General features: G+C 35.0%; 1 protein-coding gene across 1 annotated transcript in view; it reads right to left on the reverse strand.

Moving 5' to 3' along the window:
- Positions 1–25,805, reverse strand: part of LOC145690485 (uncharacterized) — a 250,213-nt gene that overhangs the window by 214,416 nt on the left and 9,992 nt on the right. The gene's annotated exons all lie outside the window — the stretch shown is intronic.

Here is a 25,805-nt window from a genome sequence, read left to right on the forward strand (position 1 = left end):
AACCGTACCTGATGTAATCTTTTCTATACAATTTTCTCTTTGAACTGGAAGCTGCCATTTTACTTCACACACAATGACACAAACTAGAAATAACAAAGTTAATACAACATTCATATCAGAAAATAAACTCCTCAGATCAGAACACCCGTTTGAAAAGTTAATGAAACGAAGAATAGCTTGTGAACAATTCCAATACACAAATGTAGACAGCCTGTCTTATGGCTATTATTCAGAAGCACAATACCAATATTGTTGAAACAAGAAAGAGCCCGTTGTCAATCAATCACTAATCAGCTGCAAACTATGCAATGTTTGCTTTCCGTATATTAATTATTACCAACAGGGTCCGAAATTAAATACTAAATATTGTTCTGCTTTCTTTTGACATTGCAACTCTTCGTTTTGAAAACTGTTTGTTCACAATTATATATATATATTTTTTTTAATTGTGAAAAGTTTGTCAGTGTGTTTAAAAGTACTAAAACTCTTAGAAGCAAAATTTAAACAATTCGTAACTGATTTACAAAGGACCAAGAATGTATACTAAATTACGATTTTTCTTATGGTTATTTAACTTAAAAATATTATAAATGCTGTAATAAAGAGGCGTTAAATTAAATATCGTACAAACGAAAAATGATTATTGATTAAGCACTATGTACAACTTTAAAATCTAAAATCTTCAGTAATAATAATAATAATAATAATAATAATAATAATAATAATAATAATAATAATAATAATAATAATAATAATAATAATAATTACACTAAAATGGTATGCAGAAGTCTTACTGGAAAGAAATACAGCAACAAATTGCGAGAATAGGATTTATTATTATTATTATTATTATTATTATTATTATTATTATTATTATTATTATTATTATTATTATTATTATTATTATTGAAGATTTTAGAGTTTAGAGCTGTATCTGAAGTTGCAGAAGCGGTCAGCCCAAAACCACGTATGGCCACTGAGCAAAAAGGACGGGAGAGGAGAGACGTGAATATGCAAGTTTTATGAAGGGAACGCAAGGTAAGAAACATTGGATACTACTACTACAGAGCAAAAACTGTAATAGATAGCGATAAATGGTTTCCTGCTATTAAGCGTCTCCACTCTAGTTTCTCTACTAAAACCAGAGGTAGTATAAATCTACTAGTATTTCCGGTTTCAATATTTGAGAAACTATCCCGCCATATAAACCAAACTCCTTCACGTAGTATATACTTCACACTGTTACTTGTTTTGTAGACATCACACGGAAATTTAATTTCAAGTGAATACAATATAATTTGTGTAAGTTTTTTTAGTGTAGTATAATGTTGATATACGCGTATGCACAGTGTAAAAATAAATTGATCAGCTATTTTTCTAATTACTTCAGAATAAAGGAAGGAACTTTAAAAGAAGTATGTGCATACACGAGTATCTCAATTATCGATAGGAAAAAACAACCAGCAATAGGTACAATCTACTCTTAACAGTGATTTTGTTACATATATAGTACATAAATGAGGCGCTGGATGGCAAAGTGACGTAACTTTTTTTTAATGAGATTAAGTCATTTCCGTGAACTTGAAACCATAACCTGTTAGATGGAGAAATTATGTATCTCAGAGTTAAAAGATCAGGCCATAGGCCAAAAAATGGCAGCACAAAGAACAGATTTTGTCCGTTTTTTTTTTTCTATATCGATTCTAATAAAAGTCTCAGGATCTTACAATGCCTCAAAACTGAGTTACGCCACTTTACCATCCAACGCCTCAAATTACAATTTCTTGTAGCAAAATACAAAATCTGGCATTTATTATTGGTAACGAATGAGAAACATTTTACTGACACAAAAGTTCGGAGAAACATTTTACTGACACAAAAGTTCGTCAAAGTTTGATTTTTTCAAAAACTATGAAGATCTACCCACAAACATGTTATCTTGTTCAGCTCAGGGGCGGATCCAAGACGGACTTCCTGGGGGGAGCGGTGGGTTGTAATACTACTTAGAGCTACTTTTAAGAGCTCCAAACTCTGGGGTGTTTTATTTACATATAGAATAAGAAAGTTTCCTCTTCTGGCGATCTCTCCCCTGGATCTGCCTCTGGTTCAGCTCAGTGTGATCTATCGGCTGATGTATCTTTTATACTTAAACATCATTTTAATTAAACAGAAATTAATACTTAATAGTCAATTATGCTTTTAGGCTACCTATATTCCATTAACGTACTATTATCGTCGTGCTAGTTCCATAATGAAGAGCTTAAAAAGTATTTCAGTACCAGTTTCACCTCAGCAACTGATATGGCTCTCATACAACATTAATTTTTATGTTTACAAAAAGATTCATTTTTCTCCATTTTCTCGAAAACTACGCATGAGTCTCTTTTACACTCATGCATATCATTTTCTTCAGCTCAATGAGACTTATCGATTGGTAAATATTTCATCTTTAGACAATGTTAACCTGTTAAACGCTGATAGTATTGTGCCGGAAGATTTTTTCTGATGTTTTATCTTGTTTCGATGTATTTTAATCCGTGTAAGTGTACGTTATTTTATACAGTGTACAATATTATTAACTGATCTATTAATATTCTGTTACATAAGTATGTATTGTAATACGTATAGTTGTTTAGGCATTAAAACCATGAAAAACAGGCAGCCAAATTACATTGGCGTCAGTAGCACATGAACTTTGGGGAGAACTGAAGTGTATGGAATACCCCTTAGGAAGGCGGAAGGCCCGGGGATCCTCCTCTGGAAAATTAAAAAATAATCTTCGTACATTGCATTTTAAAGCATTTTTTTACTTATAAAGCACAAAAAAACTTTAAAATGTTTGTGTTTTACTTTGTAAATGAGGCTTAATAATGTATAGTTAAAAAATTAAGTATAAAGATAAAAATATGCCCATCAGAACAAAATTCAAAATAATATTTAAAAATATTTTTCGGTATTAGATTTTAATTATATTTATCTTTTCCGCTTATCTTCGCAACCCCCATGAAACTCCCTCGCGAGTCCCCTAGGAGTAGTGACCCCCAGGTTGAGAAAACATGATATAGATGGATAGATGGATTATTTATTTACAGCATATTATTTCCACAGCCCGAAGAAAAAAATAAGAGGCAACTTTTCAATAAACAGAAAATTATTTAATGAATCAGTATTTGTTAAAACATCAGTCCCTAATTGAAGACTTTCGGGGAAAAAACCGTCAAGTCAAAAAAAAATGTAAATGTAAAGGAGATAGCTTCACAAGGGTTTTTCTTCATCCGATTTTCTTTAAACTTGACACATATATACTTGACATTTTTTTTTGTTGTTTCCTTCGGAAAATACTGTAGGTTGAGGGGAGCAAAGGGCCCTTCTTCAAAAAAGGGTCTCCTTGATTAAAAGAGCCACATTTAAAAAACGAAACTCTCGATGCAAAGATAACTTCAAAGTAGGAAATATGTGTTTTATCGTTTTTGCGAGAAAGGGGTTGCAGGGGACAATGTCCCCTTCGAAATGACGAAGGGCCCCGCACAATCCTTACCGAAATTGGATTTCGGTGGAATTGCTTAAAACTGTGATATGTTGTAGATATTGTGACCCTGAGAAAAAGTCTCAATGGGCACAACCACAAATCACTGACCGTTTGGCCACTACAGAGCCACTTTTTTGAAAACAGCCGAAGATAACGATATTCTGGATTTCGGTAAAAACGACTAAAACCGTGATATGTTGTAGACACTGTGATCCGGAGAAAAAGTCTTGAAGGGCATAATCACCAATCACTGATCGTTTGGAAACTACGAGGCGACTTTTTTGAAAACAGTCGAACACAGTGATATTCTGGATTTCGATGAAAATGACAAACTGTGATATGTTGTAGATATTGTGATCCTGAAAAAATGTCGCAATAGGCACAACCACCAATCACTGACCATTTGGCCACTTCAGGGACACTTTTTTGAAAACAGCAGAAGGTAACGGTATTCTGGATTTCGCTGGAATTGCTTGAAACCGTGATATGTGGTAGATATTTTAATCCTGAAAAGTCTCAATTTGCACAACGATCCATCACTGACCGTTTTGCCACTACAGGATCATAAAAAAATGAAAGAAAAGAACTGAAGGTAACGGTATTCTCAATTTCAGTGGAATTGCTTGAAACCGTGATATGTGGTAAATATTGTAATCCTGAGAAAGTCTCTCAACAGGCACAGCCACAAATCAATTACCGTTTGGCCACAACGGGGATACTTTTTTAAAACCCTTTCTGACCTGAATTTTATTTTGGAAAGGAAGATTTTTTTTATTATTATTTCAATGGATTATATGTTAACTGCGCGCGAACTAGCGATTGTGGCGAAACCGTACACAACTCCCATCCGTTGTCAAAAGCTAGAACTACGACGCACGAGACAACTTGGAATCATTCGGCACGATATATGTGCTATGTAAGCCAAGAACGTTTCTGGTTCCAATTGGAATCATATGGCCAGAAAGGATTAAAAAAGAGCAGAAAGTAATGGTATTCTGATTTCGGTGTAATTGCTTGAAGCCGTGATGTAAATATTGTCACCCTGAGAAAATGTCTCAATGGACACAACCACAAATCACTAATCATTTGCTGACTACAGAGCTACTGTCTTGAAAACAGCCGAGTATAACAATGTTCTGGATTTCGGTAAATGACTAAAACTGTGATATGTTGTAGATCTTCTTATCGTGAAAAAAGTATTAATGGCCACAACCATTCATTACTGACCGTTTGGCCTCTACAGGTCCAGATTTTTGAAAACAGACAAGTATAACGATATTTTTTTTATTTCGCTGTAAATGAATGAAGCTGTGATATATTATAGGTCGTGAAGCCGAGAAAAATTGTCTAGGGCTATTCAAGGTTTTAATTTGTCCCGTAAGATGAACATCGTTATGTTGTCTATGCTTAAATGATGTTGGCCGCTACTTTCCCCATCCCGTTTTCCGGGTTGTGGGATAGGACTTTTCAGGGTTTCATACAATTATACTAAAATTCCAGAATATCCTTACCTTCTGCTTTTTTTAAATGTGGCCCCGTAGTTTCCAAATGGTCAGTGATGGATGGTTATGCCCATTGAGACTTTTTCTCAGAATCACAATATCTACAACATATCATGGCTTCAAGCATTTCCACAAAAATCCAGAATATCTACCTTCTGCTGTTGTCAAAAAACGTGGCCCTGAAGTGGCCAAACGATCAGTGATTGGTGGTTGTGTCCAACAACATATCACAGTTTCAAGCAATTCCACCGAAATCCAGAATACGTACCTCCTGCAGTTGTCAAAAAATGTGTTCCTGAAGTGGCCAAACGCTCAGTGATGGATGGTTGTGCCCACTGAGACTTTTTTCTCAGAATCACAATATCAACAACATATCATGGTTTCAAGCAATTCCACCTAAATCCAGAATACAGTTACCATCATTTTTTTAAAGGTGTCCCTGTAGTCGCCAAACCGTCATTGATTGGTGACTGTGCCTGTTAAAACTTTTTCTCAGAATCACAATATCTACAACATGTTATGGTTTCAAGCAATTCCACCGTAATCCACCGTAATTTTATGCGTTTTTTCTATATCGATTTTAATAAAAGTCTCAAGATCTTACAATGTCTCAAAACTGAGTTACGCCACCTTACCATCCAACACATCAAATTACAATTTCTTGTAGCAAAATACAAAATCTGGCATTTATTATGTTGGCATATATTGGTAACGAATGAGAAACATTTTACTGACACAAAAGTTCGTCAAAGTTCGATTTTTTCAAAAAAAAAAAAAAAAACTATGAAGATCTACCCACAAACATGTTATCTTGTTCAGCTCAGGGGCGGATCCAGGATGCACTTCTGGGGGGGGGCGGCGGTGGGTTGTAATATTGCTACTTACAGCTACTTTTAAGAGCTCCAAACTCTGGGATGGGTTTTATTTATATATAAAATAAGAAAGTTTCCTCTTCTGGCGATCGCTCCCCCTGGATCCGCCTCTGGTTCAGCTCAGTGTGATCTATCGGCTGATGTATCTTTTATACTTGAACATCATTTTAATTAAACAGAAATTAATACTTAATAGTCAATTATGCTTTTAGGCTACCTATATTCCATTAACGTACTATTATCGTCGTGCTAGTTCCATAATGAAGAGCTTAAAAAGTATTTCAGTACCAGTTTCACCTCAGCAACTGATATGGCTCTCATACAACATTAATTTTTATGTTTACAAAAAGATTCATTTTTCTCCATTTTCTCAAAAACTACGCATGAATCTCTTTTACACTCATGCATATCATTTTCTTCAGCTCAATGAGGCTTATCGATTGGTAAATATTTCATCTTTAGACAATGTTATGTCGTTAAACGCTGATAGTATTGTGCCGGAAGATTTTTTTTCTGGTGTTTCCGTCATTATCTTGTTTCGATGTATTGTAATCCGTGTAAGTGTACGTTATTTTATACAGTGTACAATATTATTAACTGATCTATTAATATTATGTTACATAAGTATGTATTGTAATACGTATAGTTGTTTAGGCATTACAACCATGAAAAACAGGCATGCAAATTACATTAGCGTCAGCAGCACATGAACTTTGGGGAGAACTGAAGTGTATGGAATACTCCTTAGGAAGGAGGAAGGTCTGGAGATCCTCCTCTGGAACATTAAAAAATAGTCTTCGTACATTGCATTTTAAAGCATTTTTTTCTTATAAAGTACACAAAAACTTAATGTTTGTGTTTTATTTTGTAAATGAGGCTTAATAATGTATAGTTTAAAAAAAATAGTTGAAAATTATGTTTTTTAAGCTAAAGTCGCTTTGCTGCTCGCTTCTAAACAAAAACAGTTTGTTACTTTATAGTTTACTCCACCTTCACTTTCATAGGGCCAAAAACTGACTGCCTTTTACCACAATTGGAAACAAACTTTTGTGATACTTTTTTAATATCCACTTTGTCTAACATTGTTTTGTGAACGTAACAAATTGTCACATGGTTGAGCGTCTTTCGGGTCATAGTTAAGCTAAGATACTTGACTTATTGGGGAAACGAAAACAGTTTTACAAATATTGGGGGACATATGTCCGGTGGGATTGACGCTCATGGGCAAATAGACATTTATAATTACAAAGAAAAGGACAATAAAATTTAACTTGCAATAATGAAGGAAAACATTTAATGACAGAAACAATCATATTAAATTATGAATACTGTTCAAATAATCTCTACAATCGTTGTTTGCAAAGAATGTTTAAAAAAACGGAGCACGAAATTCTTTTCGATGTGTATGTATAATAAACTAGCATCAATTTTTCCCCTTCTCTGGATTAAAATAAGAAAAAATAGTAATACGTTCCGTTAGTCAGTCATTTGTTACTATTACTGAAGCACTCACTGATGGACGATGCTCTTTTTTTTATCTTAAAAATTAAATATTAAAATTGTGGGCTGAATTTTTATTTAAGCGGCATCGGAAGTGTGTCACTGTTCAGCTCAGCGACCCCGATAACTATGTATTCGATACTAATATAAGTCATTTTCGATCATATATATATATATATATCTATATATATCTATCTATCTATCTATCTATATATATATATATATATATATATATATATATATATATATATATATATATATATATATATATATATATATGATATACGTATACATATATCCCCCCTCTTCCCCTAAGTTTCACCGTCAAAGTGAAATGATAAAAGCCATCCCAGGCCCGAATCTCATCTATGTTGAAAATTTGGTTTAAAGCGATCGGGTAATTCACAAGAGGTATGAAGTCACAAAAATAGTCACTTCATTTTTATTTATATAGATCAGTGGTTCTCAACCTTATTCCTATCACGACCATCATTTTATCACATCCTCTTCTCTGCGACCCCCTTATAATTTCTGGTTAGTAACAAGGTTGTGCGGGATTTTTAACATACACCTACCTATTGCGGAGATCACAGAATAGGACAAGTTCTGGCTGAAGAGGAGAGAAGAATATCCTGGTCTGGTATCTGTTGCTCTGAAAGGAATAATTTCATGTTTTTTCTTGCGTTGTACAAAGACAAGAAATCGCTTATCAGCTAAAAATGACTTAATAAGTGTCACGAAGATTGAACCATATATTGGAGCTTTCAATATGCAAGTTCTGTTGCATTTGTATTTTTCTGGTATTTCAATATGCAGTTCTCATTAGCTTAATATCGTGCCTTTTTCATTTAAATTGATTTTTAAACAGCTCTGGACCTGTTGAAAATGTTTAGTAGACATATTTTGTATTGTTCTTAACAGCTTGTACAAAGATAAAAATATGCCCATCAGAACAAAATTCAAAATAATATTTAAAAATATTTTCCGGTATTAGATTCTAATTATATTTATCTTTTCCGCTTATCTTCGCAACCCCCATGAAACCCCCTCGCAAGTCCCCTAGGAGTAGTGACCCCCAGGTTGAGAAAATATGATATAGATGGATAGATAGATTATTTATTTACAGCATATTATTTCCACAGTTCTAAGAAAGAAATTAATAGCCACATTCCAATAAACAGAAAATTATTAAATGAATCAGTGTTTGTTAAAATGTCAGTCACTAATTGAAGACTTTCGGGGAAAAACCCGTCAAGTCCAAAAAGTGAAAATGTAAAGGAGATAGCTTCACAAGGGTTTTTCTTCATCCAATTTTCTTCAACCTTGGCACATATATACTAGATTGAAAATAAATCGACATGTATTTTTTTGTTTCCTTCGGAAAATACTGTAGGTTGAGGGGGAGCAAAGGGCCCTTTTTCAAAAAAGGGTCTCCTTGATTAAAAGAGCCACATTTAAGAAACGAAACTTTGCCGATGCAAGTATGACTTCAAAGTAGGAAATACGGGTTTTGTTGTTTTTGCGAGAAAAGGGTTGCAGGGGACAATGTCGAAGCCAGAGTTGGCGTGGGTCAATGAAAACTTGACCCACGACCCACTGACCCACCACCCACCGTGACCCACGACCCACTGACCCGTGACCCACTCTGACTCACCACCCACCGTGACCGACTCTGACCCACCATGACCCACCACCCACGGTGACTTACTCTCACCCACAACCCACCTAGACCCACCACCCACGGTGACCCACTCTGACCCACCACCCACCATGAACCACCCTCATCCACTTTGACCTACTCTGACTCACCAAAATCCATCGTCATCAACTCTGAACACGATCCACGGCCTCTTCTGAACTGACTAAAGAGTTTACAGTTGTAATTAAACAAGACTGTGAAATTGTCACTAATCGGAGTTTAAATTTCTAGTCAATCGCTCAAGCACCACTCTGTTACAATAACAGTGGATCTGACCTTTACAATATAAACTGGTAAAGTGTTTTTCAGTGAGGAAATTGAAACAGTTCGAGGTGGGGGGAAATTAGTGTGTGCCTAAAATATACTTGTACTAAGAGAGTATTCTTTCAAGTGTTAATTTCTGAACGCATTCCACAAGAAACTTCTATTCGCAGGAAAATACCCCTGTACAATATGGAAAATGTTATGGTTTCTCAGTTCACAGTATTTTTCTCACAAAAGATGAAAAATCAGTTATTCATAGGGTATAAAGGCGCTCGGGCACCCTCCGTGAGAGCGTCTCCATACAATATGCTCATAATTGTAATTTGTGTAATCATTAAAACACCACGTTAAATTCAAGTTACAAATATGCATAATTGCAATTATTATGAATATTTATTCAAAGTAGTTTACCTAAAGCAAAGAAGAGACTTACTAAAAATTAGGTATAAAGTTGAATAACACAAATAAACCATTAGTAATACAAGTAAACATTTTCCGTAACTCGTAATTTTCTACCTTAAAACAAATCTGAAATCGGATTTATTTCCTGTTGGTAACTTTTTGGCGGTAAATCATCCGCAGTGGAATGATGTCCATCCTTCAGCCAAGAAATAACTAGCTCGTCTACTTTGAGCTTGTCTAGCGGTGGGCCATTAACATTGATGAGCAACAAGTTAGACAATGTTTGAGCACTTAGTGTATTTCTAATATCAGTCATCTGTAAATGAATAAGGGGAAATCCCCGTAAGGGGAAATCGCACTCTGTCGTGGAAATTGATAATATTTCTATCCGATTTCTGCAACTTCTCATCGACAATCTGCTTGTTAGACTTGAGTCTGATAATGATTTTTCTTGGTCAGGTTTGAAATACTCAGCAAGAAATATCATCTCTATCACCATACAACATCTTTTCCATATCGACCATGTCAGTTGGCAATGTGGACCCATGTAGAACAGAAACTTCATCTACCACGCCTTCGATAGGGAATATTGTGAATAAATTATCAATTAAAGCCTGATAAACTGATGATTTCTTATTTGTTCATAAATTTAATTTTTGTAATTACACATGAAGGTTTGATACCATTACCAAGTTCCCTCCCCCGTCTAGAAAGCGAAAGGGAACGAGGTTCCTGGAAAGTGTTCAGAGGTGAATGGGAATTTCCCTCCTTCTTCAACTTCAATTACCACGCTGATGTTTGCCATGTGCCAAATTACGATGAATTTCAATTAAATTATCATAGTATAATTATTTCCTTGTTGAATTATCAATCTTTTTCAGTGGAAAAGAGGATGAAATTTCAAAGTTCCAAATCAAAGTAAGTAGACCAACGTAAAGGGAGAAAAAGTGTAAAATTTTCCATACAATTATGCGTACAATCCAAACTTAAAATTTCCGTGTAATTAAGCTTACAGTACAAATTTTATGCCTATTTTTCTCACAACTTTATGGGTTGATTGCCCTGTGCTGTAAGCGCTCCATATAATAAACATAAGCTTCAGCAATTATTATAGCAGAAAGCAATGGATATATGAAGCCAAGCACTGTATTTTTTGTTTCTGATTTTTTTTCTTAAATAACAAAGATCCTTTTCGATCATTTTTACAAACCAACTCACTATCAATTTTCCTATATAGAAAGTGCCCCCCCCCCACATAAAGGAGAATTTTAAAAATGATAGGACACATTCTGTTTATTTTCAATAAAGAGTTAATACACTGAATTTCATCTCCGTAAGTTTAACGGTTTGCGAGATACTCATTTTTTTTTTCGCAAAAATTCGGATCCTCACTACCTCCTTAGGATATACATTATAATAAAAGCAATATAACATCCCAATTTGAATTAAGGCCTAACTATATACCAAAAGTAATTTCATTTCACTTTGTAATTTGACCGTGATGATCAGGCACACATAGTTACATTCATTTTTTTTTATATAATAATTTATATATTACAGTGATTCAAAAATTTCCAGTAGTTTTTCCAGTAGTTAGCTCTAAAAACTTACAGGTCTCGAAAGCCAAGTAGTAGTATAAGTCCTATTGCTATTATTACTATTAAAAATATCAATATCCAAAAGTGCCTGAAGTTGTTTTTTCACTTAGATTTACTCACCTCAGGTAAGTAGACAGAAACAAGTGGAAAAGAAAGGGAAATGAAGGTCTTGAAAGTAAAACGGAGACAAATTTACCAGTCCTCAGAAGATACTGTCTACAATGCAGTGAGCAGAGAGGGTCGGTAGATCATACTGAGTTGGTGGGTCGCAGTAGGTCACGGTGGGTGGTGGGTCTCAGTGGGTCATGGTGGGTGGTGGGTCGCAGTGGGTCACGGTGGGTGGTGGGTCGCAGTGGGTCATGGTGGGTGGTGAGTCGCAGTGGGTCATGGTGGGTGGTGGGTCACAGTGGGTCACATGCTGTTGACCCACGACCCACTGAACCACCCAGAAAACTTGACCCACTTGACCCACTGACCCACTCCATCTCTGCACAATCCTTACCGAAATTGGATTTCGGTGGAATTGCTTGAAACTGTGATATGTTGTAGATATTGTGGCCCTGAGAAAAAGTCTCAATGGGCACAACCACAAATCACTGACCGTTTGGCCACTACAGAGCCACTTTTTTGAGAACAGCCGAAGATAACGATATTCTGGATTTCGGTAAAAATGACTGAAACCGTGGTATGTTGTAAACACTGTGATCCGGAGAAAAAGTCTTAATGGGCATAATCACCAATCACTGATCGTTTGGAAACTACGAGGCGACTTTTTTGAAAACAGTCGAACATAGTGATATTCTGGATTTCGATGAAAATGACAAACTGTGATATGTTGTAGATATTGTGATCCTGAAAAAACGTCGCAATAGGCACAACCACCAATCACTTGGCCACTTCAGGGACACTTTTTTGAAAACAGCAGAAGATAACGGTATTTTGGATTTTGGTGGAATTGCTTGAAACCGTGATATGTGGTAGATATTGTAATCCTGAGAAAGTCTCTCAACACGCACAGCCACAAATCAATTATCGTTTGGCCACAACGGGGATACTTTTTTAAAACTCTTTCTGACCTGAATTTTATTTTGGAAAGGAAGATTTTTTTTTATTATTATTTCAATGGAATATATGTTAAGTGCGCGCGAACTAGCGATCGTGGCGAAACCGTACACAGCTCCCATCCGTTGTCAAAAGCTAGAACTACGACGCACGAGGCAACTTGGAATCATTCGGCACGAGCGCTATGTAAGCCAAGAAAGTTTGTGGTTCCAATTGGAATCATATGGTCAGAAAGGATTAAAAAAGAGCAGAAGGTAATGGTATTCTGAATTTCGGTGTAATTGCTTGAAACCGTGATGTAAATATTGCCACCCTGAGAAAATGTCTCAATGGACACAACCACAAATCACTAATCGTTTGCTCACTACAAAGCTACTTTCTTGAAAACAGCCGAGTTTAACAATGTTGTGGATTTCGGTGAGAATGACTAAAACTGTGATATGTTGTAGATCTTCTTATCCTGAAAAAAGTATTAATGGACACAACCATCCATTACTGACCGTTTGGTCTCTACAGGTCCAGATTTTTGAAAACAGACAAGTATAACGATATTTTTTTATTTCGCTGTAAATGAATGAAGCTGTGATATATTGTAGATATGTCGTGAACCCGAGAAAAATTGTCTAGGGCTATTCAGGGTTTTAATTTGTCCCGCAAGATGAACATCGGAATGTTGTCTATGCTTAAATGATGTTGGCCGCTACTCTCCCCATCCCGTTTTCCGGGTTGTGGGATAGGACTTTTCAGGGTTTCATACAATTCTACTAAAATTCCAGAATATCCTTACCTTCTGCTTTTTTTTTCAATGTGTCCCCGTAGTTTCCAAATGGTCAGTGATGGATGGTTGTGCCCATTGAGACTTTTTCTCAGAACCACAATATCTACAACATATCATGGCTTCAAGCATTTCCACAAAAATCCAAAATACCTACCTTCTGCTGTTGTCAAAAAACGTGGCCCTAAAGTGGCCAAACGATCCCAACAACATATCACAGTTTCAAGCAATTCCACCGAAATCCAGAATACGTACCTCCTGCTGTTAAAAAATGTGGTCCTAAAGTGGTCAAACGCTCAGTGATGGATGGTTGTGCCCATTGAGACTTTTTCTCAGAATCACAATATCTACAACATACTGTATCATGGTTTCAAGCAATTCCACCTAAATCCAGAATACAGTTACCATAATTTTTTTTTTAAGATGTCCCTGTAGTCGCCAAACCGTCATTGATTGGTGACTGTGCCTGTTGAGACTTTTTCTCAGAATCACAATATCTACAACATGTTATGGTTTCAAGCAATTCCACCGTAATCCAGCATGCCGTTACCTTCTTCTCGTTTTAAAAAAGTGACCCTATAGTGGCCAAACGTTAGTGATCGGTGAATGTGCAAATTGAGACTTTTTCTCAGAATAACAATATCTATAACATATCACGGTTTCAGTCATTTTTATCGAAATCCAGAATATCGTTATCTTCGGCTGTTTTCAAAAAAGTGTCCCTGTAGTGGCCAAACGGTCAGTGATTTGTGGTGATGCGAATTGAGACTTTTCCTTAGGATCACAAAATCTACAACATATAACGGTTTCAAGCAATTGCACCGAAATCCAATTTCCGTAGAGATTGTGCGGAGTCATTTGTCATTATGAAGGGGACATTGTCCCCTGCAACCCTTTTCTTGCAAAAAAAAAAAAAAAGTGTTTCCTACTTTGAAGTCATCTTTGCAACGGCAGAGTTTCGTTTCTTAAATGTGGCCCTTTTAATTAATGAGACCCTTTTTGAAAAGGAGCCCATTGCCCCCAATCAACCTATTTTCCGAAGGAAACAAAAAACACACGTCGATTTATTTTCAGTCTAGTATATATGTGCCAAGTTTAAAGAAAATCGGACGAAGAGAAACCTTTGTGAAGCTATCTCCCGTACACTTTCACTTTTTGGACTTGACGGGTTTTTGCCTCAAAGTCTTTAATTACTGTGACACTGCTATTTGCTTTATCACACCTTTAACATTAAGAACTAGACATTTTGTCATACATTCAATCTCTAGTAATACAATGCAGTACAAATAGATTTATAAATCAATACTTCCGGCATCATTTGTTTCCAGTTGGTGTATTGCTTGTATGTTTTATCGTTAATACTTAAGCATTATAATGAAAGAGAGAATTTGTAATTAGTGTATAAATATCCAGTGGCGGATTTAGCCCGGCCCGGAAGGAGTCTAGGACCCCCAGATTTTGAGTGACAAAAGTAACTGAAGTTACTATTTATATACTTTTTAAAGTTTATAGTAAACTCATGATGTATCTATGATAGTTTGGGTTCTCTGCTGGCCCCCATAGTTTTTATTTTCTAGATACGCCACTCAAGAAACTTTAGCCAAAGATAAGAAAGAAAAGGAAAGGAATTCATGAAATAGATGTGAATTATATACTATATTATCGTCAAATTCTATTCACGATCGAAAATGCAATTTTTGGTCATTGACACGGAACACCTGGATTTCGTTCCCGATAAAAGTTCATGTGGTTCGAATTCTACGTCGAGCTGTAGACTCACGTTTCATATAGCCCTGCTGCTGAAAGAGACGCAAGACTAAAATCCAATCATCCAAGCAACTATAAGAAATTTACACTTTCGTTGTCAACGGAAACTTATTCATTATACTCTTAGAAAATTCTTCCTTCTGTATCTAAGACTCCCTTCTAAACAGCACAATTTTCCAGGGAACTGTGATTGTACCAATTAGTTGTACTCTACTATTCTTTTAATTTTATGAGTATGCATTATAGGGATCATGATGGTGACATTAACTCGTCAAAGATATTGGCATTTTATAAAGCTAAAGCCTTTCGCACAGCTAGAGGAAAAATGTTTCACCTGCTATTGCTTACAATTCTCAATATATACAATTGGGATTATTACGTGATACTGAAATGTAATTTCTAGTTTAACATGCCATGATTATGTACTGAGGCTAAGGGAAACGATGATGACAAAAATTATAATCAATGAAGTGATGAAATGAAGAAAGCAGGAGGAAACGGGAGAATACCGAGAAAACCCAAGCACACGGTGTTTGTCCACCAGAAAGCTCACGTGGCACGAGCTGGAATTAGTGTTGCTCACGAGACGACAAGACGAGAGAAATAAGGTTTTGTCATCTCGAATTATCTTGTTCTCAAAAAGCTTTATCGTCTTGACTTGTTTTATGAATTCAAGTAAATATATATATGCCCTGATATTCTGTTAATTTCATCTAAAAACTATCAGATTCCTTCCGCGTCACTTCACGAAGGGTGTGAAACAACATTTAAAACATATTTATTATTGGAGTATATTATGTAATGACTTGTTTGTAATATTTAAACATTGATAAATGCTCCTTATTCTCTTTCAACAGTCATTTTATCAATTTATAGTTTTATATCCTGTATTATGTAATACTAAAACAGTGTTTGAGAACTAAGATTTGGATGATCTGTGTTGCCCGTAAGACCTGAATTTTCCTTCTTGTTCGTCTCGAAATTAAAAGGTATTTAATGTTTTGTTGGCAACACTAACTGGGATTAAACCAGGCACCCTTTGTACCAGAGGTGAAAGCTCTACCACTCAGCCCCGTGGCCCATTTACGTGTTGTTAAGTTTATAAATGTCAGTAAGTGTGTAGATGCTTAGTTATTTTTTTAAAATTACAAAACTTTTTAATGCTTAGTTATTTTTTATGATTACAAAACTTTAAAATAAACACGTGTCTCTTGCTATATGGATTTCACATTTCGCATGTGGAACATAATTTATAGGTTTCCAATATTCCATTATAATATGATTGTCATTGTTTAAACGGTTTCTGTATGCTGCATGTGGTATAAAATTTAAATAGGCATCATTTATTACAGTTTTCCGTACTATATTCCACAATTTAAATTAATATATGTTTCTGAGTTTCTTAAGCCTAGATTTCTTTTTTTTTTTTCAATTTTCTTTTATTTCAACAATCTAATACTTTATCCTTGAGCTTAGTCTAAAAATGCAAGTGGTTTGGCATTTACCGTTCTTCAATAATTCCGTGTTTATAGTTTTCGGATTTTGGAGCTAGCTTAATTTTCTTATTCACGTTTTCAGGCTGATGAGTCAGAGTTTACGTTTTTTCACTCCGTCGTCCCCTGTAGTTTCCTCTCCTTTTTTCCCGCATTACATTAACTTGCAATTTTTGTATAGATTTTTCTTCTTCTTTCTTTGTACTTTAAGTGTGTAGTACATAGCAGCCATTTTCAAACTTTCGATACTCTTGAACCGGGAAACGACGGAGACATGTTGAGAACCGAGAAAACATAAAGCACCAGACTACTCCTACAGACATTAAGAACAGATAATTTCGCGTGGCCCCGAGATTGAAAACCACTGATATATATATACCAGATCAATGTTAAACTCAATTGAAATTTCTATGATAAACAGAGCGAAAACTAATCTAATAGGTAATATTATAAATAAATAAATAAATAATAATAGATCTATTGGATGTTTTATCAACAACAATGCTAATTTCAACAACTACTGTCATTTTTGTTACTAAATGTGTTCTACAAGAATTCAAATTAATTGCTAAACATATAACCTCACATTTCACTCTTGATATTCTGATTCTTAATCTTTCCTATCATTTCTTTTTCACAATTTCTTGTTTGTTTCCCAACGCTTTTGCTGTGTTTTCGTAATTAGGTAATGAATCAAGTTGCATTTGGCTCTCAATACAAATAAAGCTTACTTCTGGTGCGTGGGGTCCCTGGTTCGATCCCCGATTAAGTAAGTTTGTCGTGGACAACATCCAGTCCTTGGGTTTTTAGGGATACCCCCGTTTCCTCTCACATTCTCATTCTATCAATTCTTCCATGATCATTCACTTGCCTGAATCATCCGCCGTCTTTCTTAGTCTAACAAGCATAATCGTGGGACGTTAAACTGAAAGATTTCATTTTTTCAATACATATAGACATCTACGAGTATTAATGTTTATATGTCTCCGCTAATCTACCATGAAATGACATGAATAAAAATGGGAAGTAGATAAAGATTTGCTTGAAATGGAAATCAACTATCAGGGTTAATAGGACCAATTTAATACCGCAAAACAGTCTTTGTTCATTTCCTACTGTGCAGTGCAGTTATACCAATATTAACTAAAGAAATAGCCCGTGAACCCATATACAAAAGTTAGCTTTTCCAACACTTCAATGATCAGTTTTCTTCTTTGTGTGTATTTGCAATTTTTTAAAATTTTGTCCACATAGAGTTACCACACATCCTCCTCTATCCAGTCAAATTCTCTTTTTCAGGCCCTAAAATTGGTCCTGACAGGTTTTTAGGACAATTGTAAAATATCCTCTTTTCTAAGAAAATACAAAACATCCAGGTGTAAACACGAAGGAAAGAAACCTAACTTTTCTTTTAAGTATTGTAAAAGTTTAGTTATACAGGTTATGTTTTCTCGCTATCTCCATTAAAAGATTTGTCGAGTCTTCTTGTGAAATCTAAGAATGTACTCTTTTTTTTTTCTAAGTTTGCCGTATGGTAACTCTATTTCCACATATTTTGGTCCATGTGTGAAAACGAACCTATATACCTTTGTATTAAAAATTCAAATCGAAATCATAAAATTTCTTAAATAACTTGTCGTTGCGCGTTGCAAAACAAAATTAACTTTAAGGGTACTGTTTAACGAATTCTTCATGAGCACATCATAACTTATATGAAATAGGAATTCCTCCTTCTTGCCAGCAAAAGAATCACAACGTACGTTCGTTCGCTCTGCTGTAGTTTGGCAATGATCCAGGGGTGTTCCACTGCAGCGGAAGCCATTACTCGTGTGCTTTGTGGTCACTCGGTCTGAGATTAATGTTGAGTCGGTGAGAGAGCAAAACAGAAAGAAGTAACCAGGAAAATGTCGAAGAAATTCTACCTCTTTGATTATTTTTGTTCAATTCATTCTTTTTATTATCTCTTTTCCTTCCTTCAAACAGACTCTAAAAGATCTTTTGTTTCGGAGACAATGAACAAGAGAATTACATTCCGCCTACCCGTTTTCATCTCTGATTGTAGTTGTGGATTTTTTCTTTCACCTTACATTAGAGAGAAGAAACCATCCTAAAACTTCACCATGACGAAAAGTATTCAACTTCTTCTTCTGTCATATTTTTCGGGTTTAATTTCAGTCTTAAATTAATTAATCCCCTAATTAAGTTTCTAATTTAATTCTAATCTCCACACAAATTATCCGCTCTCCTTCCCCCTTTTGCACCTTCCAAACTGATTTATTATACAGAAGTAATGCTTCGTTAGGAGAGGATTATCACACTTTCAGTCTAGATATGATGGTGAAATTCACAATTTTAAGCAGAACAGAACATTTTTTAAAGAGTTTTAAGTTAGTTTGTTTACGTTCGTATCTAGGTGAATATCTTTTGCTATCTCAAATAGTTCATCACTAGTTACTAGACTACCCTTTTTTAGTCTACTAAAGTCAGATCTTTTAAATTAAATTTCACACTAATTACACAAAATTTCACTTAAATTTCACACTTGCACACTAATTAGAGTTCTGAAAGTTTGTACAAGTATGTAAACCCGATGGCAATACAATATTTTCACGTAATTTTGGCTCTAGCTTGTTTATTTACTGGAAAATTAATTAAGTTATTGCTAAAGTAGGTATTTGAATTGCGTATATGTATAGGCAACGTCAGTTAATTAACGATACTTCAATACATGGCAGAGTTTTCCAGTGCTGCATTGAGACTTTTAAATGGCGCCTTTAACGAAAGAATTAGAAACTATTGCCTTCCACGAGTGCTTTTTTCAATTGAATAAAATCTAACGAGTATATAAAATCATAAAAAATACTTTTAAGAAAAGCTTTTATAAAATATGCTATAAAGGATTTTTTGTGAGATAATTTTTTTAAAAAAATGAGGGTACGAACAAAAGTACTGGGCCCAATTTAACTTTTAATTCTTGTTTCTGGCATCGACCATTATAGGTCTCTTATTGTGGGCATGTGATAAGCACATCGTATCATACATAGGAACACTGATTATAATAAATTATTGCGAATCATTGCCCTATCCACAAAAGCTTTAGCTTTCAATCTTAGGACGGAAGAGTATCTAATCCTTAGTCTCATTTCTTCATTCTATCCTATAAGAAAAAAGATTTTAGTGCATTTTATAAAAGCATTTCTTAAAAATATGTCTTACGTTTTTTATTGTTTTATATTGTGTTCACTTGAAAGAACAATTGACATTTCCACTGATTTATTATTATTATTATTATTATTATTATTATTATTATTATTATTATTATTATTATTATTATTATTATTATTATTATTATTATTATTATGTTATAAAATACTTGAGAGTTAGCTGATTACGGAGAAAACTTTCTTTCGCCCATGCGTTGATTCTAACTAGTTGAAAGTTGCAATTGAATTTTGATTTGTTACTCATGCGCTTAAAACAATGACCGCCATGTTTGTACGTCATCTGTTGGTTCAAGGGTAAGTGTCTCTGCCACTCATATGATAACGGCTTATACAAAGATACGATGCATATTTTTCAAGTGTGTACGACATTGCCAATAAAACAGCGGATAAGAAAAGTAAACAATTTGTCTATTATTATCTATGTTTGAATATACTTGAAAATCTAAAGACAAAGTTCTAATGTACTAATTTGCAATATTATACAACCAAGTATCTAACATATATTATTACTCAGCAATAAAATCAATGCATTAAATTTACTAGAACACTTAAATATATAACTAGTGTTATTTCCCTTAGCAGCACACCACAATCAGTGCCTATGAATATACGTACTGATTTAAGTTTTGGAGTTCTTTTAAAAGCTGTAATGTAACCTACACCTAAAAGCACACGAAGGCTGTTGTGGTAGTAATTTTAATTAGTACCTTTACATAAATGGGCATTCTTTGAGACCTGAGTTAATACACTAATTAATGTCCTCATGTTTGGGTCATCAACCGACCTAACCAAGCGAAATCTTATTCATTTCACGATTCAACCTGAAGCGCGCTGATTGGCCAATACTCCGGGAGCTCAGCGTGTTTCATCTTCCGGGTAATTTCCCTGTATGTACTGCTGTAGATTTATTTCAACAGACTGTTATCAACGCAGCCTGTGGTTTCATACCAGAATGCGGAAGCGACGGTTCACGACGGCGAGTTCCAGGTGAAATGCATATAGCCTCGACATGAAAAAATACATTGCACTTCTACCACACTATTTATTGCATTCTCTTGAAACAAGAATTAATTTCCTTTTGTGCTTTTTAAACAAACTTATACATAATTAGATAGATTCACGAATATTACTATTAGAAATTTCCTATCATGTCCCGAACAGGAAATGCGCTCGCGGTTATAAATATTTCATGAAGTGCGTATCACATAGTACGAATACATGGAGTATATCGCCTATTAGAAGGATATGCACTTTCTGTAATACTGTCCAAATGAAAATTTCTACAATAGATATACTGTGTATATGCACTAATATGCACTACACGTCCCTGGTCGCTGGGGTGGTTGAGAATTAGAAAGACTTGAGAGCAAACCTCAATTTTGTTACAAATATATCAGCGTGACAAACTGCAAAAAAGAGAATAAAATAAATTGTTAAGAATGACGATTTTATTATCGCGATGGCAATGGATGGCATAAAAAGTTACAAAATGACCTTACTTCAGCAGTTCAAATAAGATGAATGGTAAGAAATACAGTAGTGAGTAGATATCAGAGGAAAGCAATTTCTCTCCTTTTTCCAAAAAAAAAAAAAAAACGTAAAAAAGAAAAATGTTACATACTGTAAAGGTTTAATATAAAAGCCTAACAGCACAATAACAAACATTCACACGAAACGGAAAGAGATACAAACACAGAATAAGGGACACCAGTGGCGTAGCAAACTTGTGGACCTCCCATGCAAGATAAAGGGATGGGACCCTAGTTTAAACCCAATCGTTATAATAATATATATAGGCTATATATTTTTTGTTTCGTGTAGCTGTTTGTTTCTGTGCTGTTAGGGTTTTATATTAAGTAACCTCTTTCTTTTTTTTACTTTTTTTTTTTTTTTTGGAAAAAGGAGAGAAACTGCTTTTCTCTTATATTTATTTCTTACCATTCATCTTGTTCAAACTGCTTAAGTAAGTTCATTTTGTGACTTATTATTTCATCCATTGCCCTCACGATAATAAAGTCGTCACTCTTAACAATTTATTTTATTTTATTATCAAAACTCTCTCTGAGCAAAACAATCTCAAAGTTAGTTAATTTCATCCCTAGACGAAAACTTTGTTGACCAGTGTTATCATTCATTTGCACTTTTGTAATACCCTTGTAGACTACCCATATCAGAAATATATAACAACTAACAGTAAGAATTTGTGTGAGTCTTACTCGTTCCTAAAGCAAAACCGTGTACCGGTTTTTTTTTTTTGTTTTTTTTTTGTATTTGTACCATAAAGCAACGTACAATGTATTATGTTTCCTGTAAACATCACGAAATTATTATTATTAGTGTAAGAACTTTTGACGAAAGTTCCGTGATTAGCGGTTCTACCATCATGTGTGATTATTTGTACTAGAAACATGGCTCATAAAATTATATTCATTTAAGTTCCATAAAATACATAAACTTCCGTAAATAAACTATTCTTCACATTTCTCTATCAATTCATGTTGAATTCATATTTTAATAACTGTTTTCCTATTCCTTCGTACGTATTCACAATTGTTAAGACTTTTCGTTCTTAAAATTGCAAATGGCGACGTTACTGTTTGTACTTTTAGTACTGCAGTGTTGCCAGTAAATAAATTCTGAAGGGTTAAATTTACCTTGTGTGAAAATCGGTTGATAACAACAGTGTGTTTTAGATTAAATTAACCTTCTGGAATTTGTTACCTTCTTCTAACCTAACTTATAGGTTAATAACAACCAAACACGGTATTGTTTCTATATATTTTCCAGTAACTATTCGGTTGATTACTGATGACCTAGTAAAATTAATCTCAGAAAGGTTGTTGCAAATTATTAACTGGTTCTAGCAGTCGAATTGTCCATTAACCTCGACTAGGCTACCACTTATTTTTCTCAGTGAAATGACTAGAAATCGAAAGCAGATAAGTGAGTCGTGATAACGGTATCTTATGTAAAATAATATTGTCTAGAGCTCTCTTGTTCCATATTTCGATTATCTTTTATCTGTTTGAAGATATCACATAGGGTATAATTACTGTAAAAATTAGCGGTATTTTCATGTCATGGTGATGGAGTCTCTTAAAGGATAAACAAAGCATATCTAAGGAAGGAGATTAAAAAAAAAAGCGGTGGATAGTCTTAAATGGCAATTTCTTGTTTCTGTTGTGATGAACTTGATGCTATCATAAGCTGTGAAACTGATTTAAAGAGAAACTTAATGTTCACAAATTAATCACAAAAGAAAGTTCCGTAGAATGCTACAAATCAGATTTTTTCCTCCTGGCATAAGTAATCTACTTTATTACATACATCATGTTTCTATACACCCTATAGTTTTTTGTGGAGGAGGAATTTTTTTTTTTTTTTTTTTGAAAGAAGAAATTTTAATTATCTTAAGTGATGGATACTGAAAGTGTTAGAAATAAGCTTACACTTATCCTTTAAAAAAAAAAAAAAAAAAAAAAAAAAAAAAGATTAAAATTTATGCTGGCGTGCATGCATATTAAAGTTGTCACGCAAACATAGAAGTGTGAAAAAATCAAACCTTTCCGATTTTATTCGCATGCAAGACAATAATGGACGGAAGTATTATGACAGTATGCATGCATAGTGTTGTAGGAACAACGGGAAGCTTGGCAGCATGGAACGAAACAGCGACTAAATACTGCATTATTCAAAAGAGACAATGTAAAAATGTACTTATAACTTTAGCTAATGAAGTGTCAAGCATTAATTAAATAACAACATTGCAAGTGAAAAAGAGAGGCGAGAGTGAGCTCCCTAGTAGCGAAATAAATATCAGTCTTGTCTTCTGTGGGAGAGATCTGGATTCGATTTCCAGTCACGGATCATGTAGTTCCGATCTCATACTAAGCTTATAGGTCAACGCTTTATGTAGCCTCGATGCTGAAATAACTAAGTAACTAAGAAATAAGAGCATTATATAGGAAAGTTATAGGAGAACTATGTATAGGAAAACACTTGTTAATATTATTCACTCACTATCTGAATATCTGTTCTTCACACGGGGAAAATACGTTTCATTTTGAACATAAAGGGCGGAATCTGGATTTAAACTACATAGGAAGTGTCAGTGTTCGTCTCAGTGAACCCGAAAATTATGAAATCGACACTAATATCAGTCATTTTTGACCATTTGTATATATCTCCCCCTCCTCCTCCTTCAAGTTGCACTTTCAAAGTGAAGTGACAAAAACCACCCTACACCCGAACCTCATCCATGTTGAAAATTTGATAGGGATTGATGAAGTAGTTCAAGAGTTATAAAGTCACAAACATAGTCACTGGTATTTTTGTAGATAAGAGTTCCAAACTATGCTCCGGATAAGTATGGGATAGAGCGGATATCTGTTGGCAGGTATCAGAGCGAAAATAGTAAACTACAGCGAGGAACGGATTTTGGATATGAATTCAGTGTGCCAAGAATAGGGTCTACCTCTTCCTTTAATCCTCGATTCAAATCGGAAGTGGTAGAAATTAATCATTTCTAGTTTCAACGTTGATCATCATAGAGGCAAAAATAGTAAGAGATAGGAAGAAGTAGCTTTAGAATATAAATTCAGTGTTCCAAAAATAGATCCACCTTTATTTCTCTTTTAAAACCGGAAATGGTAAAATCTTCGATTCCCGGTTTCAACACTCATTGTCATAGAGAAAAATGGAATAGATATCGAGAAAATTCTATTTTATATAGATTCTCGCATTTGTATCTTTACTAAAACTGGAAGTGATAGAAATTTATTACCATTTCCGGTTTTAAAATTTTCCCTATAGGCGAAAACGTTTTTCTCATGTGGATTCAGGAACGATAATTTCTATCTCCGTTTTTATTCTTCCAATGAAACCGAAAGTTGTGAAACCTAGTACAACTGTCGGCTTCATGATTCCCAAAGAGCAAAAACTGTAAGAGACAGCAAGAAACTGTTTTCTACATGGATTCAGTGCCCCAAGAACAGGTTCCATCACGGACATATATTTCTACTGCAACAGGAAGCAATAGATCTACTACTTCCGGTTTCAACATTGAGTTTCCGTAGTTTAGAACTCTATCACAGTTCCTAAAACGTGTGGGATCTCCTTGTGCATGGATAAGTGCAGCAACTCGACGTTACATGGACGTGACTAGTTGTGACAAGTTGTTAGTAGTCCGATGGAGGATGTGCAACCATGCAGCCTCGATTGACGTCTACAATTCGGTAGTTGTTGCAAGTAGAGAATCCTAGGCATGAATAGCTCTTGGATGATAGGGCTAGAGGTGATCACCAAGCAACTGAACATAGCAATGGCCGGTTAATATCGGATTCTAACGGACCAAGGGAACCAAACCATGCCATGTAAACACATTCTAATAGTCATTACAGAGCCACCAACGGCTTGAAGAGTACCTTATCGACAACTTCGGTCTATGGTCTCATAAGAGCTGCGCGAGAGTAGGACTCTGCCTTCCGCACGTACCAACTAGAAAGGGTGACCCATCTAACCACGCAACACGTTGACAGTAATCTAAGGTCCAATCCACGTGCTCCCGAGTCCCCCTGAGTCGCCGCTCCCGATAGTCAAAGGTTGATAGCGGCACTCATGTCGGTCTGCGGCTGCGATATTCCATGGAAATTAAATTGCGCTGCACTATCTTCTGAGGCACATTGCTGGGATGTCCTGCATTGATTCATGCTGTCAGTTCACGCACTATTAACCATTCCCTCAATATTAACCATACTATATGTCATGAACGGCTTATTACCAATATTATTTCTTCCATAAATGATACTATATGTCATTAACGGCTTGTTACCAACATTATTTCTTCCCTAAATGGTACTATATGTCATTGACGGCTCATTACCAACATTATTTCTTCCATAAATGGTACAGTCCGCTGCAAAAAACCTGCAACATGAGCATGTAAATTTATTGTGAAACTACGCCTAACCACACCAGGAGAAACCTCGGCGTCCTCCTGTGCATACTTATTTTGGATCAAAAGATTTCGTCATTTCCACAATAAACTTATATGCTCATGTTGCAGGGTTTTTGCTGCGGACTGTACCATATGTCATGAACGGCTTATTACCAACATTAT

The sequence above is a fragment of the Thermobia domestica genome, chromosome 7, assembly GCF_964235325.1.
Source record: "Thermobia domestica chromosome 7, izTheDome1.hap1.1, whole genome shotgun sequence".
Classification (NCBI taxonomy): Eukaryota; Metazoa; Arthropoda; class Insecta; order Zygentoma; family Lepismatidae; genus Thermobia; species Thermobia domestica.